This window comes from Aptenodytes patagonicus, chromosome 2 (assembly GCF_965638725.1).
Source record: "Aptenodytes patagonicus chromosome 2, bAptPat1.pri.cur, whole genome shotgun sequence".
Lineage (NCBI taxonomy): Eukaryota > Metazoa > Chordata > Aves > Sphenisciformes > Spheniscidae > Aptenodytes > Aptenodytes patagonicus.
The window spans coordinates 142,049,147-142,063,730 of record NC_134950.1 but is presented as its reverse complement, the minus strand read 5'-3'; positions in this window follow the sequence as shown (position 1 = coordinate 142,063,730).

The following is a 14,584-nucleotide window of genomic DNA, read 5'->3' as shown; positions in this document are numbered from 1 at the left end:
CACCTGGGACTAACAAAGTGGTTTTTTTACACCTGAGGCTTGTTATTGCACTGCTCAGGAAACACAAGAAAAACACAGTGTCTTTTCTTTTACCAAAATTAAAACCAGAAGGCAGGAGGTGAAATATCAGGAGTTTCATCATACAGGCTTTTTTCCCCATGCAAGTAGCCTCAGTTGTTTCTCGCTACCTGTGCTCTTCCTCTTCAGGAGGTGGCCTGTGACAGTGCAGAACTGTGAAGGAGCAAGGCCAGATGAACATGTAAGGCATGGGGGAGCTGAAGGATTTTGGAAGCTGCATGGGCAGATGAAGGATAGCTGGATCAGGCTGGTGGAGAACAGTGCAGGGGTGCACCTTGCTGAACTGACAGTGCTCAGTCCTTCCCATAGTCATGCTGGACCATAATGGGCCCCTCTTTGACTGATAAGGTCCAGTAAATCAGCAGAAATATCAAGGGAGCTTGCATGCATGTGTTTTATGAACAAAATATATTGGCAACGCTGAGAATTTAAAAGACTTTCAAAAGCAAAGAACAGTTAGAATAAAGTTTTCATCAATGCTGATGTCAAGATTTCTTAGGTTTCAGATGAATTGTCTGAATTTCTACACCACCAAGTCCAAATAGCATAACTTTAGGGTGAGTTTTAAAAATTGACCTGAAAAAGTTGGGGGCTTTATTCAGAAGCATGACTGCTGTTGAAAGAAGTGACTTGAGGTAAAGCTGGGCAGCTCCTACTGCGTAGGGTCTACTACACCTGGGTCCCTGATGACACTGAAGACAGAGTTTACGGAAAAAAATGGAAGAGGAAGCCTGGATCCCTGCTTCACTTTAGGAACATCTAATGTTACAAAAAACCACAAAAGATAGGTCACAGCTTCTCATGTATGAAATATTTCATTTTAGCTGCAGAGATTGGTTATAAACAGGGACACATTGGATTTAATTGATTTTATTGTTTAAGGGACTGGAATGGAATTTCTGGGGTTTTTTTGCAAACCACAGGAGGCATCAGAGTTTTCCAGATCCTTAAAAAACCCTCAAATCCTGTCTGGCAATGCAGTTAGAACAATTGGGCCTACTGAAATTGCTTTTTTCAGAGCATTAGGCTCAATTCTGACGGTTAAAGCAGAGATGAACTTTTGGCTTAGAAATGAAGCTAGCCCAGAAGGGTGCTATTCAGCACGGTTTGAATTTCTGATTCACTTTCTGAGCTATTTGAAACTGCTTTATGTTGCTTGACTCATATTATTCATCTCCGTGAAAATCTCTATTAGTGAAATGTCAGCTCCTTTGCGGTAGCATATGGGGCTTTTTAAGGTGTCTGTAGGTTCATAACAATATTAAAACAGGCACCTTTCTCTCAGAAAAAGTTCCCATGGTATCGTTTCAACCTTTCACAAAAAAAGTCCCAGGCAGCACAGTGCAGCTCATACCTACACCACCAAAATGTTCACACTAATGTCATTCAGCATTTTAGAATATGTCCATATGTGTTTTGGTTTTCACTTAAATACCCATTAACAACTCCTAAAATTATGAAGAAGGATTCTTAATCTGCATTTTGTGCTCCCTGGTTTTCATTTTGCTGTCAATCATTGCTGTTAGCATTTATAGAGAAACAAAAATTCAGTGCATATATTCCAGTGTCCATATGGCCTAGAACCTCATTTCTTGCTTCTGAAATTTTTATGAAGCCTTAAACAGAAAACTATAACATCACATAGAAAACAAGCAACATGACCAGATAAACTCTTGAGAAATCAAGTCTTAACTCTAGAAATACACTGAATTCCATGTAAAATAAAACAGAAGGTGTGTGAGCTGCCTATAGATGTAGGTATGTGATTTTCTTACTTGCTATTTTTGTTTTCCTTCTTAAGCTTCCTCCACAGCAACTGTTCAAAGTAGGAAACTACTACAGAAAGATGTCATCTCAACTAGTATTGTGGTAAGTTAAATCTTATCATACCTGGAAGATCAAGCACAGCTTCCCAAGAGATCCTGCTGTTGTTGAAAATAATTGCCTATGGCTAAAGTAATCTGTTATGAAATGAGTTAAATGCATCATGTGGTCATCTAAACAGCAGTGCAATTTACATATGTTATGCTTTCATATTTAGTTATTTCCACAAATTTTTAATTAAGAATACAGCTAATACATGCAATATCTGTAAAGGAATGAGGAGGAGGCACTAAATCCCTTGTTTACCACACTGAGCATCTAAAATCAACAAATGCATAGCAGTTTAAGAAGAGAGGAAATAACAGAGAGAGGGAATTAGCTTTGGCACCTGTTTTATAGCTGTGGGACTATACAGAATCAAAGGTAAGAAAAATCGGTATTTGTTGCTTAGAAAGCACCTCCCAAAGACAGTGGTTCCTTTATTTTTATTCTTTTTTTTCCCTTCTTTTTTTTTCATTCCACACGTTCTGATTTTCTCACCTCTTATATAGCATGCTACAAAATTATTAACGAGAAACACTATCTTCTAATCTTGGCTGTCTTAAAAACATTACCAAAGGATGTCATTTATCATCATATTTCGTATTAAAGCTTGGAAGAAAGAGCACACAGCAGTGCATTTTGAAAGTCATAGCTGTGGAGAAAAGCACTTTCTGCTATTCTCTCACTGATTGTGGCTAATGTTAAAATAATTACTGGTAAAGGGTCTCCCTGCTGTTTGATTGCCAAGTTCCACAGTTCCAATGACTTCAGGTTCTTCCCTATTTAAAACTTTAGTAGGTTTAATTCAGGCTATTTTATGTGTCTCTTTGCAGGTTTTCAAAATCCCTTAACACCTCAAGCTCCCTTTGTCAGGGACTTGGCAAAATCGAAGTCTTAATGAAGACGCACTGTGAAGGAGCCTGTGCATTCCAGTGATTTTTTTCTTTTGCATAATAAAAAAAAAGGGGGTGTTGGTTAGTGTCGATTGAAAATAAAGTAGAAATGTGCTGGCTGTGGACTTTATTCATTGTGCTGTTTTACTGCAGTCATCTTTGTTACTGGGAGCACCCTGGGAGCAACACTACTTCAGCAAGGAAGGGTGGCCAAAATCCTCTTTTAGAAAAACATGTATGCACCGATTTCTGTTTCTGAGAATGTTTTCCATTGTACCTTGAGGGTTTTTTCTTTCCGACTGACTGTACTGGGATTCTTGCTCTTAAAACTGGGGGGCTTTTCAAGTTGCTTTTCTTTGACATTTACTATATTTGTTGTTACAAGTTACCTACCAGTAAAAGTGCAATAAGCTTACCAAAATTAATTAATTAAGTAAAGATACAATAATAATGTACGAATTACTAAGCAAAGTCTACAAAAGATGTTTGTAATTTTAAGCATCATGCAAAGATAACATTAAGATTCATATATGTTTAATTAAGGCATGCGATGCAAATATAATTCTCCCTCCCAGTTCCTCCAAAACTGTGACCTGTGTTGGGGATGGCCATACAGGACACTGCTGTTTGTTGAACATTTCCTTATTCGGAAAGCTGCTGCTGTGACCATATTGCTTCTCACAGGAATTCCTGCTAAAACAGGAAACATTTTTAAAACCCCCTCAGCTTCCCCTGTTCTCTAAATCTGTAGCTACTGGTAAAGATTAGTCACAAGGTATATGTCTCTGGCCAAGGTTACCATTGGTTATTTCATAGAAAAAATGGCACTTTGCTATGACTGGCTTACACTATCATATGCAAATCCTTAGCATTTTGAACTGTAACTGTGTGGACAGCTATGTACTTTGCAGCAGCTGTTATTTTTAGGTGAAATACCACCACCTATAGAATGCAATCAGGACTCCTGATATAATGTAAAGTGGAAATATAAAGATGGTTGATTATTTTGTGTTAGGTCCAACCATTTCATTCTATCATCTGTCTTTTTTCATCAGCTCCAGTGTGATATCCTGGAATGGAGTTCCTGACACGTTATAGAAAGCTGTGGTGGAAACATTAATATGTTCCCTAGTTCAAGCAGTCCATGTTGTCTCAGAAGTAAATGGAAAGTCTCTCGACCTTTTCATTTACTTCTGAGACAACAGGCTTGAGAGGAAATATTTTGCCAGCTGTTTTAGTTTTAAATTACAATGCCATGATTGGTTTCATTTCTGGGTCACCCATAGCAACCATTACTTGAAACCACAAGAACAATCCATGCTGCATTTAAAACACTTTTGGGTTAAAGTCCAAGTGCTATAATTTATCTGACATATTTTTTTTTTTTTACAATAATCAAATTCACTGCCTTGAAAAATCCTGTTATTCCCTCCAGTGTACCTCTTTTTTCAATACATAATTATGTGGGTGCTTGGCACTAAAACATCGGTTTCTGTATCTAGAAAAAGATTAATCACTGCGCTGAGGTAATTCATGTCATGTACATGCAATCAGTGGCCAGAATAGTATCTTCAGTGCAAATGAATCTTAGGCCAATACAGAGATCAACACAACTGAATTCACTTTGATCCAATGCAGCAGATTTAATTTTATTGCAGATTTAATAGCGTCCATCAAGTAACCCAGATATCAAATTACTTAGACTATTGTTTGTAAGGGAATCTGTCTGAATCTTATTTAGGAGCATGTAGAATTGAATATTAAGTTTCTTGCATCTTCCTATGTAGAAGGGATCATCTATATATGTGCAACAGTTTAATGAATGATGAAATTAGTGTAATGAACTGCCCTAGAAACAGATGTTTAACTGACTTCTGTACCTATGTTTGAATCCTGATGTTTTTTCCCCTAGAGCCAACTGTCTCTCCTTTAAGTCAAATAGGCAGGGTCTGCTCCTGCAACTTAAGGCAGTGACATGCCAGAGCTTCATGGCTTAATTCCCTTCTCCATGAGACAGGATGGCTTTTTACATATTGTTGATGGGGATCAGCCCCTGGCCTGCACTGTATGTCTCAAACTATACCCAGGCACTGACAGCTGGTCACAGTGAGACCAAGATGTGTTGTAACAGTTAAACAGTACAGATGATCCTACACTGGTGCTCAAGCCTGCACATTGATCTTGCCTAGTTTGCTAGCATAGACACAGCCAACCAAGCCCCACCTCCTGTCTTCTGTAAGGGAAAAGAAGACGGTAGGTAGGATGAAAGGAAAGACAGACAGAAAAGCAGGGTAAATTTGGTCCTAAAGTGCATTTAGTGCTGCGTTGTCTAGGTAAGAGGAAATACGCTATCATAGACCACCATTACCTTAATAAACTTTGGCTGGAAACAGAGAAAGTGATTGGATTTCTCTCACAAAATGTTCCGTGATAGAGGATCACAGGAATGATTTGACAACTAAGGGAGAAAAAATAGTTCTAAAAAGAAAAATAATACTGATATGTCTTCTTGTATAACATATTAACTGATGTGAAACAGCATAGCTTGACATCAGAGCATCTGCTAAATACTGGTTTTAATTTATTAATACGTACTTTCTGGTTTCTTCATGAGAACTTTAAATGCTTAAAACTTACACAGTACACTACTTGTCCCAGATTAACCTCCAGTAACATTAACTCTGGTTAATGCCTCCATTATTTCTTACCACTTATGTTGAATTTTGTAAATACTCTGTAAACTCACTCCCCTTTCAAAGTCCTGCATGTCTCTAAACACCATTGAGTATAATCAGCTATGGTGTAATTTTAAATGTCAAGGCTAAGGTCTGTCAGGTATAATTTGTTCTTTTACTGAAATTTAGATGTGTGTTTTAGTCAAATTGAGATTGTCCGTTTTAAGCAATGTCCCCATGATAGGACACAAAGCTAACGTCAGTTCTTGCTGAAGAAGAAAAAGGTTTAACTATAACATCAAAAAGGAATTGATCAGCAGACCTCAACATAATTTCTCCCATCACATCAGCTGCCACAGCCTAGCTGTCCTATACAAACTACTTGACAAAGTCTGCCACTGCAGTTACTGCAATATTTATAGCCGCACTGTTTATGCCTTTACAGTTATAGCTGTGTCAGCACTTTAATTATAAACCTTATTTTCCAAAGATTTACTACTAAGCAACAAAAAAATCACCCTCAGCTGCAAGTTTGGATGTGAAGTGTTCTCAAGTGTGCATGTGTAATTTGCACTTAGGTTGTGATAGGCCAGATTCAGCGCGTAGTGAATACTGAAGGCAATGGAAAAAGGAAAAAGCTATCATGTACGTATAATTATCAACATTGTTCAATATGAATAAAGAGTTTTGCATGGAAAAAATAGCTTTTTTTTTTATGCTTTTGACTCTAATGTTGTAATGATTTTTTGTAGCAACAATCTTGATTTAGTATTACTAGCATAGCTGAAATGCAAGTAAAAGAGTTAAGTTCATCTACAGTAACTGCCAGATATTGCACTATAAAGATTTACCACAACTTTCACTACAAAAACCACATCTCCAGATTACCCATTGCTCAGAACTATGCATTTCAGGACTGAATATTTCAGTACTTGTCTTTCTGTCTATTTTTTTTTTCCTACTTTTTACCATCTGGAGATATTTACAGGCAAAAACAACGTAATATTTGATCTTCTAACTATATTTACAACACTGAGGAACTGATCTATTCAAGACAAGACAAGATCTTTCATTATTTCATTCTCTTCAGTGTTCCATGAAGCATTACAAAACCTTCTGAAAAGCATAAACACAAATAAAAACAAATATAAATTAATAAACACAAGCACATGAATAGACATACCTCTTTTAAATGATGTGTTTATAGAATCATAGAATCATAGAATCGTTTAGGTTGGAAAATACCCTTCAGATCATCAAGTCCAACCATTAACCTAGCACTGCTAAGTCCACCACTAAACCACAAGCACCACATCTACACGTCTTTTAAATACCTCCAGGGATGGGGACTCAACCACTTCCCTGGGCAGCCTGGTCCAAGGCTTGACCACCCTTTTGGTGAAGAAATTTTTCCTAATATCCAATCTAAACCTCCCCTGGCGCAACTTGAGGCCATTTTCTCTTGTTCTATCACTTGTTACTTGGGAGAAGAGACCGACACCCACCTCGCTACAACCTCCCTTCAGGTAGTTGTAGAGAGCGATGAGGTCTCCCCTCAGCCTCCTTTCCTCCAGGCTAAACAATCCCAGATCCCTCAGCCGCTCCTCATAAGACTTGTTCTCTAGACCCTTCACCAGTTTCATTGCCCTTCTTTGGACACGCTCCAGCACCCTAATGTCTTTCTTGTGTTGAGGTATTTCTTGTATTGTATACTTGAACACAGTATTCACCAGTGCTGAGTACAGGGGGACAATCACTTCCCTACTCCTGCTGGCCACACTATTGCTGATACAGGCCAGGATGCCATTGGCCTTCTTGGCCACCTGGGCACACTGCCGGCTCATGTTCAGCTGGCTGTCAACCAGCACCCCCAGGTCCTTTTCCGACAGGCAGCTTTCCAGCCACTCTTCCCCAGACCTGTAGCGTTGCATGGGCTTGTTGTGACCCAAGTGCAGGACCCGGCACTTGGCCTTGTTGAACCTCATACAGTTGGCCTGGGCGCATCGATCCAGCCTGTCCAGGCTGGATCCCTCTGCAGAGCCTTCCTACCCTCGAGCAGATCAACACTCCCACCCAACTTGGTGTCGTCTGCAAACTTACTGAGGGTGCACTCAATCCCCTCATCCAGATCATCGATAAAGATATTAAACAGAACTGGCTCCAGTACTGAGCCCTGGGGAACACCGCTCGTGACCGGCCGCCAACTGGATTTAACTCCAATCACCACAATACTTTGGGCCTGGCCATCCGGTCAGTTTTTTACCCAGTGAAGAGTACACCCATGGAAGCCATGAGCAGCCAGTTTCTCCAGGAGAAGAGCTGGCTGCATTATTCATTAAAATTATTTATTTATTTATTTGGCTAATTTTGACATTTTTCTTCAATATCATCCCACTGAATTTCCTGTTCTCTGGAAATCAAATAGCAGTAAATGGTTGAATGATATTTGACAAATTATCTGAATTATATTTTCCTTCAATTGTTTAATAATTTGTCTACAGATGTATATTTTGTTCACCTTGTCCTATATAGATAGAATTTCTGCCCATTAAAATGCTACTGAAAGCATATGTGCATGTGTTTCCATATGGAATATTTTATAAAATAAAATATAAATATAAAATTTCAGCCTGGAGAAAAGGAGGCTGAGGGGAGACCTCATCGCTCTCTACAACTACCTGAAAGGAGGTTGTAGTGAGGTGGGTGTTCGTCTCTTCTCCCAAGTAACTAGCGATAGGACGAGAGGAAATGGCCTCAAGTTGCACCAGGGGAGGTTTAGATTGGACGTTAGGAAAAATTTCTTTACTGAAAGAGTGGTGAAACATTGGAACAGGCTGCCCAGGGAAGTGGTTGAGTCCCCATCCCTGGAGGTATTTAAAAGACGTGTAGATGAGGCGCTTAGGGACATGGTTTAGTGGGCATGGTGGTGTTGGGTCGATGGTTGGACTTGATGATCTTAGAGGTCTTTTCCAACCTCAATGAGTCTATGATTCTATGATTCTATGATTCTATAATTTGGATGAATATTTATCTTATTTTTGTGGGGAACTGGGACTTTGAAAGTACTGCCGAAACTGGTTCTTTTTGTTGAGCTTCATACTGTGAGATGTAATCAGGTACAACTCAAGCAATGAATGAAGCAGATCTCTGTGCAATTTCTGAACAGCATGGTTCTGTTCAATTACATGAGACAAGATCATTTGTCTATGAACTACATGTGAAAGTAGACTCTGTCTACTTTACTGGCAAGCATTATCCCTTGCCAGTTCCCATATTGCCTCTTAATGTGGTGCCTCTATGTGGAGATACATCAACAACAGGAATTCATATTATCAGGTTCCCAAGACATTCAAAACCATTCTGAGTCTCTCACAAAATATGAGCTCACTGCCAGGGATCCAAAGCCACTAAAGAGTACTGATTCTCTTCTGAAATGATCTTGTTCACTTTCCCCTAAAATTGTATTCACGATTCATTTTGCTGGATATGTGGCTCACTGGAATGTGCTGGAAACTCACCTGAAGTACGGTGAAAAACATGAAAATAAACATATCCATTATATGTTAATTGTAGAGGTATCCTTGCAGACTTATTTTTGTTCCAACTACTGTCTCCATGACATTTTAACATAAAAATATGAGTTGGAGCTTCATTACTAAGAATCCTGAATAGCTTCTAGAGAACACTCAAATTCTGTTCCTAAAACAGAATTGCATCCAATTGCATGCAGTTGAGTCAATAAAAAGGTTCACATCAAGCTTTCATGTGATCCATATTTATTGACATGACTGAAAAAGATTTTTTCCTTTCTCTCTCTGCCTTTAATGTAACAAAGAAAATTTCCTCAGTAAAAAAATTCATAAAAAAATCTAAGCTTAAAATACTGTTTAGGTCATTGCCCAGCTGGTAAAAGACAGGTAGCCAACCTTTATGTTGACACAGATTTCTTCAGTAACTGCAATTTTTTCCTTCATGTTGGTATGGCTCCATGATTGGCTCCAAGCTTCAGCTTTGAGTTTCAGATCTTGTGTCACTTTGTGTCACAGCATTAAAATTATTTACTTGAAGTTCCATTTATATCTCTATATAATGATTTTGCTATAACACTGCATACAAATAAATATCTTCAGTGTACCTGACAGGACACTTGGAAGACAAATGGTCACTTAGAATGGTTAAAAGAAAGTGAAACAGCTTTATGCAAAACAGCTATTCACAAAGGGTAAAGTAGTTGAATTTAAAACACTGAAGGCTATTGAATCATTATGGTGATGGATTGTCTTTGCTATCTACAAATAATACACTGATCTTGTCTAAAACAGTGAGTTTACTATATTTAATCAGCAATACTGAAGAACACTAACCGTTACCTCAATCCAAATTAGGTTTCAGAAAACCTCTCTTTAAAAAAACCTATGTGCAAGAGGATAAAATGATAAAATGACAACTTTTATTTGGTGCTTTATCTTTGAAAAAGAGAACATATAAGTTCTTAACTATTCCATCCACGATACAACATTGGTAGGACAGTCATGGTTTGATTTAGCCACTAGATAGCATGACAAAGTATTTTTGAAGTCAGAATAGTCCACACTAACAACAAAATTTTAAAAAATCTGATTAGTAACTTCTTTAAACATTAGGCATCAAAATTCTAAAGAGGAGCATAGGAAAGAAAATATAGGGCTTGTCCCCATTTAGGGACATTTCCAAGCAGTCAGTTTCCATACTGAACTCCCCATGGCTCTCTGGCTGTGAAAGGGATACAGGGATGCACCAGACTGAGACATGACACTGAGAACTCACGTTATTTTATCTCAAAAGGATTCTAAGTATTAGAAGGGGCACCCTGAACCAGTATGACCTCTTTCAGGTCCACATCTTATGCCTCACAAGCAGAATATCCTTTAAAACATGGACTTCTAGCAGGATGCTCCAACTGACCAGGGGTCTTCAGAAGCTTCTTTTAGGGGGAGCAGATGTGAAAAATGTGTCAAGAAAAGACTAATCATTCAGGTCAGGAAAACTGGTAGAGTAGCCTGGAGGTTGCACACTGCCACTAGCTTCCTAGACATTGTACACTGTGATCCCCTTAGAAATACACTTTTCCTAGTTCTGGTGAAGCCTTGGCCTGGCTCCCCAGCTTGCACACACACATAGTGAAATGGCTGGGTAGCCACATACCCCAGAAATCCCAAAGAGATGAAGTGCTTGGGAGTAAACTGGAAATTAGACCCTTGTACTTAAGAGGTGGCCGGTGAGACACTGGTTTAGAATCGCTGCAACTGTGACTCATTAAGCTACGTTGGAAAGATGAAAAACCAAGTGCCTTCATCCTGCATTTTGATAACAGCTATCTATTTGCTTGGAGTGAGGGTACTGATTGCTGGCAAGTGATTTGGTTGCTCAAAAACCCAAACTGCCTTTGGACTGTGTCACTGGATGTGTACAGATGTGAAGACCTGATTCTGGGGGAACCTGAGAGCTCCTATCACAGAGATGCAAAAGAGCCTGACTTCCCATGGGCCCCAGGGTCCCTGCAGCATAAACTATTGTCACTGCAGGTGCAGAAAACCATTCTTCCTGCCACCCACTATAGCCATGTGATTTGTAAACTCTATGAGACGCTCAGCGTTGAATTTTATTTTGACAAGCTCCATAAAGCTCTAGGATTTTAACTTCACCAGGAAGAAGGTGGTTCCACATGTAGGATCTCTGATTTAGACACATCTAAGAAATAACTTTATTACACACTTTATTAACTAGTCATTAAAATCTATTTGTTTTAACTGTTTGAATTAAAAGCTACTGTTTCCCTCCTGAAGAAAAAGAGGTGATTCCTGAAAACTCAGGGAATCAGATCTCTGTGTATTATAGTTGGTAATTCCACACCTTTCATGTAGCAGTGAAATAGTTCTTTTATGGTAACTTTCTACCATGTCACACTTACACTGTGGAAAATCATACTCCCAATGTAATATAGTCACTGATATTTCAGTTTATGTTACTGAAGATGCTAAAATTTATATTATAGTCATGTAGCAAAACAATAATAAAAATGCGACATTTTATTGTTTCCTTAATTATTGTTCCTTAATTATATTTTAAATAAATATTATTTAGGCATATGGTTCATGGTAAGTACACCCCAGAACTTACAATTAAATATGCTTTGCAAAATTAAGTGCTTTGCAGAAACAGGATGGTAGTGTTTTACTAGAAATGAGCATGCTTATGAGTGCCATAATACTTTTTTTTTTCCTGTATTCAAAGTAATTTTTCACTTTTTCAAAAAATTGCACAGCTTAGAGGTAGATTTTATTTTTTACCCTCTAATAAATCCTGAGTCAGAATGGTGTTCAGCACCTAAGGTAACCTGTTATTGACGTATGCTGCGGGCTTTGACAAGTAAAATGATGAGATCTTAAGTAGCAGATATATTCTCTCTGAAGAACAGTTTATATGGTTTGGCTATCTTCCAAGGATAAATCATATAGCATAGTTAACCAATGATACTGACATCTGCTACTCACAGAAAAGCCAAGGGAATCTTGTAAAGGTCACAGTGCTAACTGGCAGGGTAACTGATTAAGACAAGCCTATTACATACTGTATTGCACACAACAGTATGCTGGGGAAAAGGAAGCAAAACAAAGTAATTTCCCTTTCTGCTGTGCACATACAGATATGCAGATTTCAGTAAGGGCTGAATGTGAGTCTTCAGCTGCAGGTGAGTGTATTCAGTTATATTGGTAAAATGAATTTTTGATATAAGCAATGCTGTCTTTCTTTTCTAACATAATGTCTGGCAATGAAATGCAAAGTTCCATGACATTTACATCACTATTATTATTTCAAAAATCCTTTTTTTTTTTTTTTGTCTGGTGGGGTGATTAAAACTTTTCTACTTCACATTTCTAGTGAATTAAAGATAAAAATCATAAAGAAAGCTCATGGATAATGAAACACCTAGGTGAGGAGTGGGACACAGAGAGACTCCCCACTTTCTACTCTTCTAATTCTTCTTCCTCAGCTTCAGAGGCCTCACAGCTACCTTCCCCTCTGCTGCTTTATGCTAGCTTAATTTCTGTGGCATCACCTGTGTCTTACACTGGTACAGGTAAGAACAGCTTCAGGTCAGGCAAGTATAAATAGGGTATGTCAGCCACTAGCTTATCTGTTGCAAGCCACCCGGAGGCAGATGACGAGTTGTAGTGAGGGTTTCATCCTGCCCATTGTGCTGGTTTTGGCTGGGATAGAGTTAATTTTCTTTAAAGTAGCTAGTACGGGGCTATGTTTTGGATTTGTGCTGAAAACAGTGTTGATCACACAGGGATGTTTTCGTTACTGCTGAGCAGGGCTTACACAGAGTCAAGGCCTTCTCTGCTTCTCACACCACCCCACCAGTGAGTAGGCTGGGGGTGCACAAGAAACTGGGAGGGGGCACAGCCAGGACAGCTGACCCCAACTGACCAAGGGGATATTCCATACCATATGACGTCGTGCTCAGCATATAAAGCTGGGGGAAGAAGAAGGAAGGGGGGGACGTTCGGAGTGATGGTGTTTGTCTTCCCAAGTAACCATTAGGTGTGATGGAGCCCTGCTTTCCTGGAGATGGCTGAACACCTGCCTGCCGATGGGAAGTAGTGAATGAATCCCTTGTTTTGCTTTGCTTGCATGCGCGGTTTTTGCTTTACCTATTAAACTGTCTTTATCTCAACCCATGAGTTTTCTCACTGTTACCCTTCCGATTGTCTCCCCCATCCCACTGTGGGGGGAGTGAGCAAGCGTCTGTGTGGTGCTTAGTTGCTGGCTGGGGTTAAACCACAACACTCATACTGAAATGGAATGGATGACTTGGTATGCCCTTTTACTGCGCGACTAGGAATACCCAGTTATTAAGCCTTGCACAAAGATAATAAACCTGACCATTCCTTTTGATCAATGACTTTTAATCAGAGGAACAGACCAAGTCTTGCATCTTATCATACTCTCAATCACGTCAAGGTACTTTTCTAGATAGCAACAATGATATGGTTTTGGACCTCTCTTCTGCCTGTAACCAACAGATAATATCCAGAGGCATAAGGGTGTCAGACACAGAACACTCTGTAGTATTTCTTACTATTCTTCTCTACTCTTTCTTTATCCTATCCTCAATGAACAAAAAGTTCAAATCCTAAAACCTGTAGAAAGCCCAATATTTCAGTTTTCAAACGAATGCAAGTTGTAAATTTCAATTGGCCCAATGGTAATGCTAAATAATAATGGTATGAAAAATTTGAAGAAAAAGGCTTATATCTTTTAATCTCCAAATATTTTGAGTTTCCATGCTGTAAGGCAAGAATAGGCAAACTGCATTTGTGAGAAAAGTCTCTGAAGATGCATGTGCACTTTCTTCTACTAACACTGAAAACTTCTTATGAATTGTTTATATTACTATACTAATAGTAAGCAGTGTGGCACCCTCTGAAAAGGGAAGAAACAGCCTTGTCCCTGAGGACAGCACTGTCTGAAAATAAATTGTTATTACATACTGTAGAAGCTCTTTTACAGAGAAATGATTTGGCACACTGAGAGAGATTCTTGGAAGAAGAAAGGAAAGGTTGGCTTAATAAAGCCCAGAGTATTGAACACTTTAATATTATTTTCATCAGTATGGGGCCTTTTCATATTAAATGCTTCAACTAAGCAAATATTGTTCTGCAGACAGATATTTTTCTGCTAGTTATTTTAATTATATAGTCTGCTGGAAATGTAGGCTGAGGCTGGCAGTTGCGTGTGCCAACTTGTTTGTTTTTATAATTCTGTATTTTATAAGAGAATAAAACACAGATATGGGTTTCTAAGCATTAGTTTGCATGACTCACCAGGCACAGTGCAATTTGTAGTAGTCTGGGCTGCTTGACACTGTTAAAAAGTGTGGTGGTTCAACCAGCAGGGAGGAAAAAAACATTTTGTCTTGAGAAAATCACAGAACCATTTACAAGTTTGGGGGTTTTTTTAATGTTGATCATCAACATTTTGCCATTACTTGGGGATGGAAGGGCAGAACAGGACTGAAACAGCAGA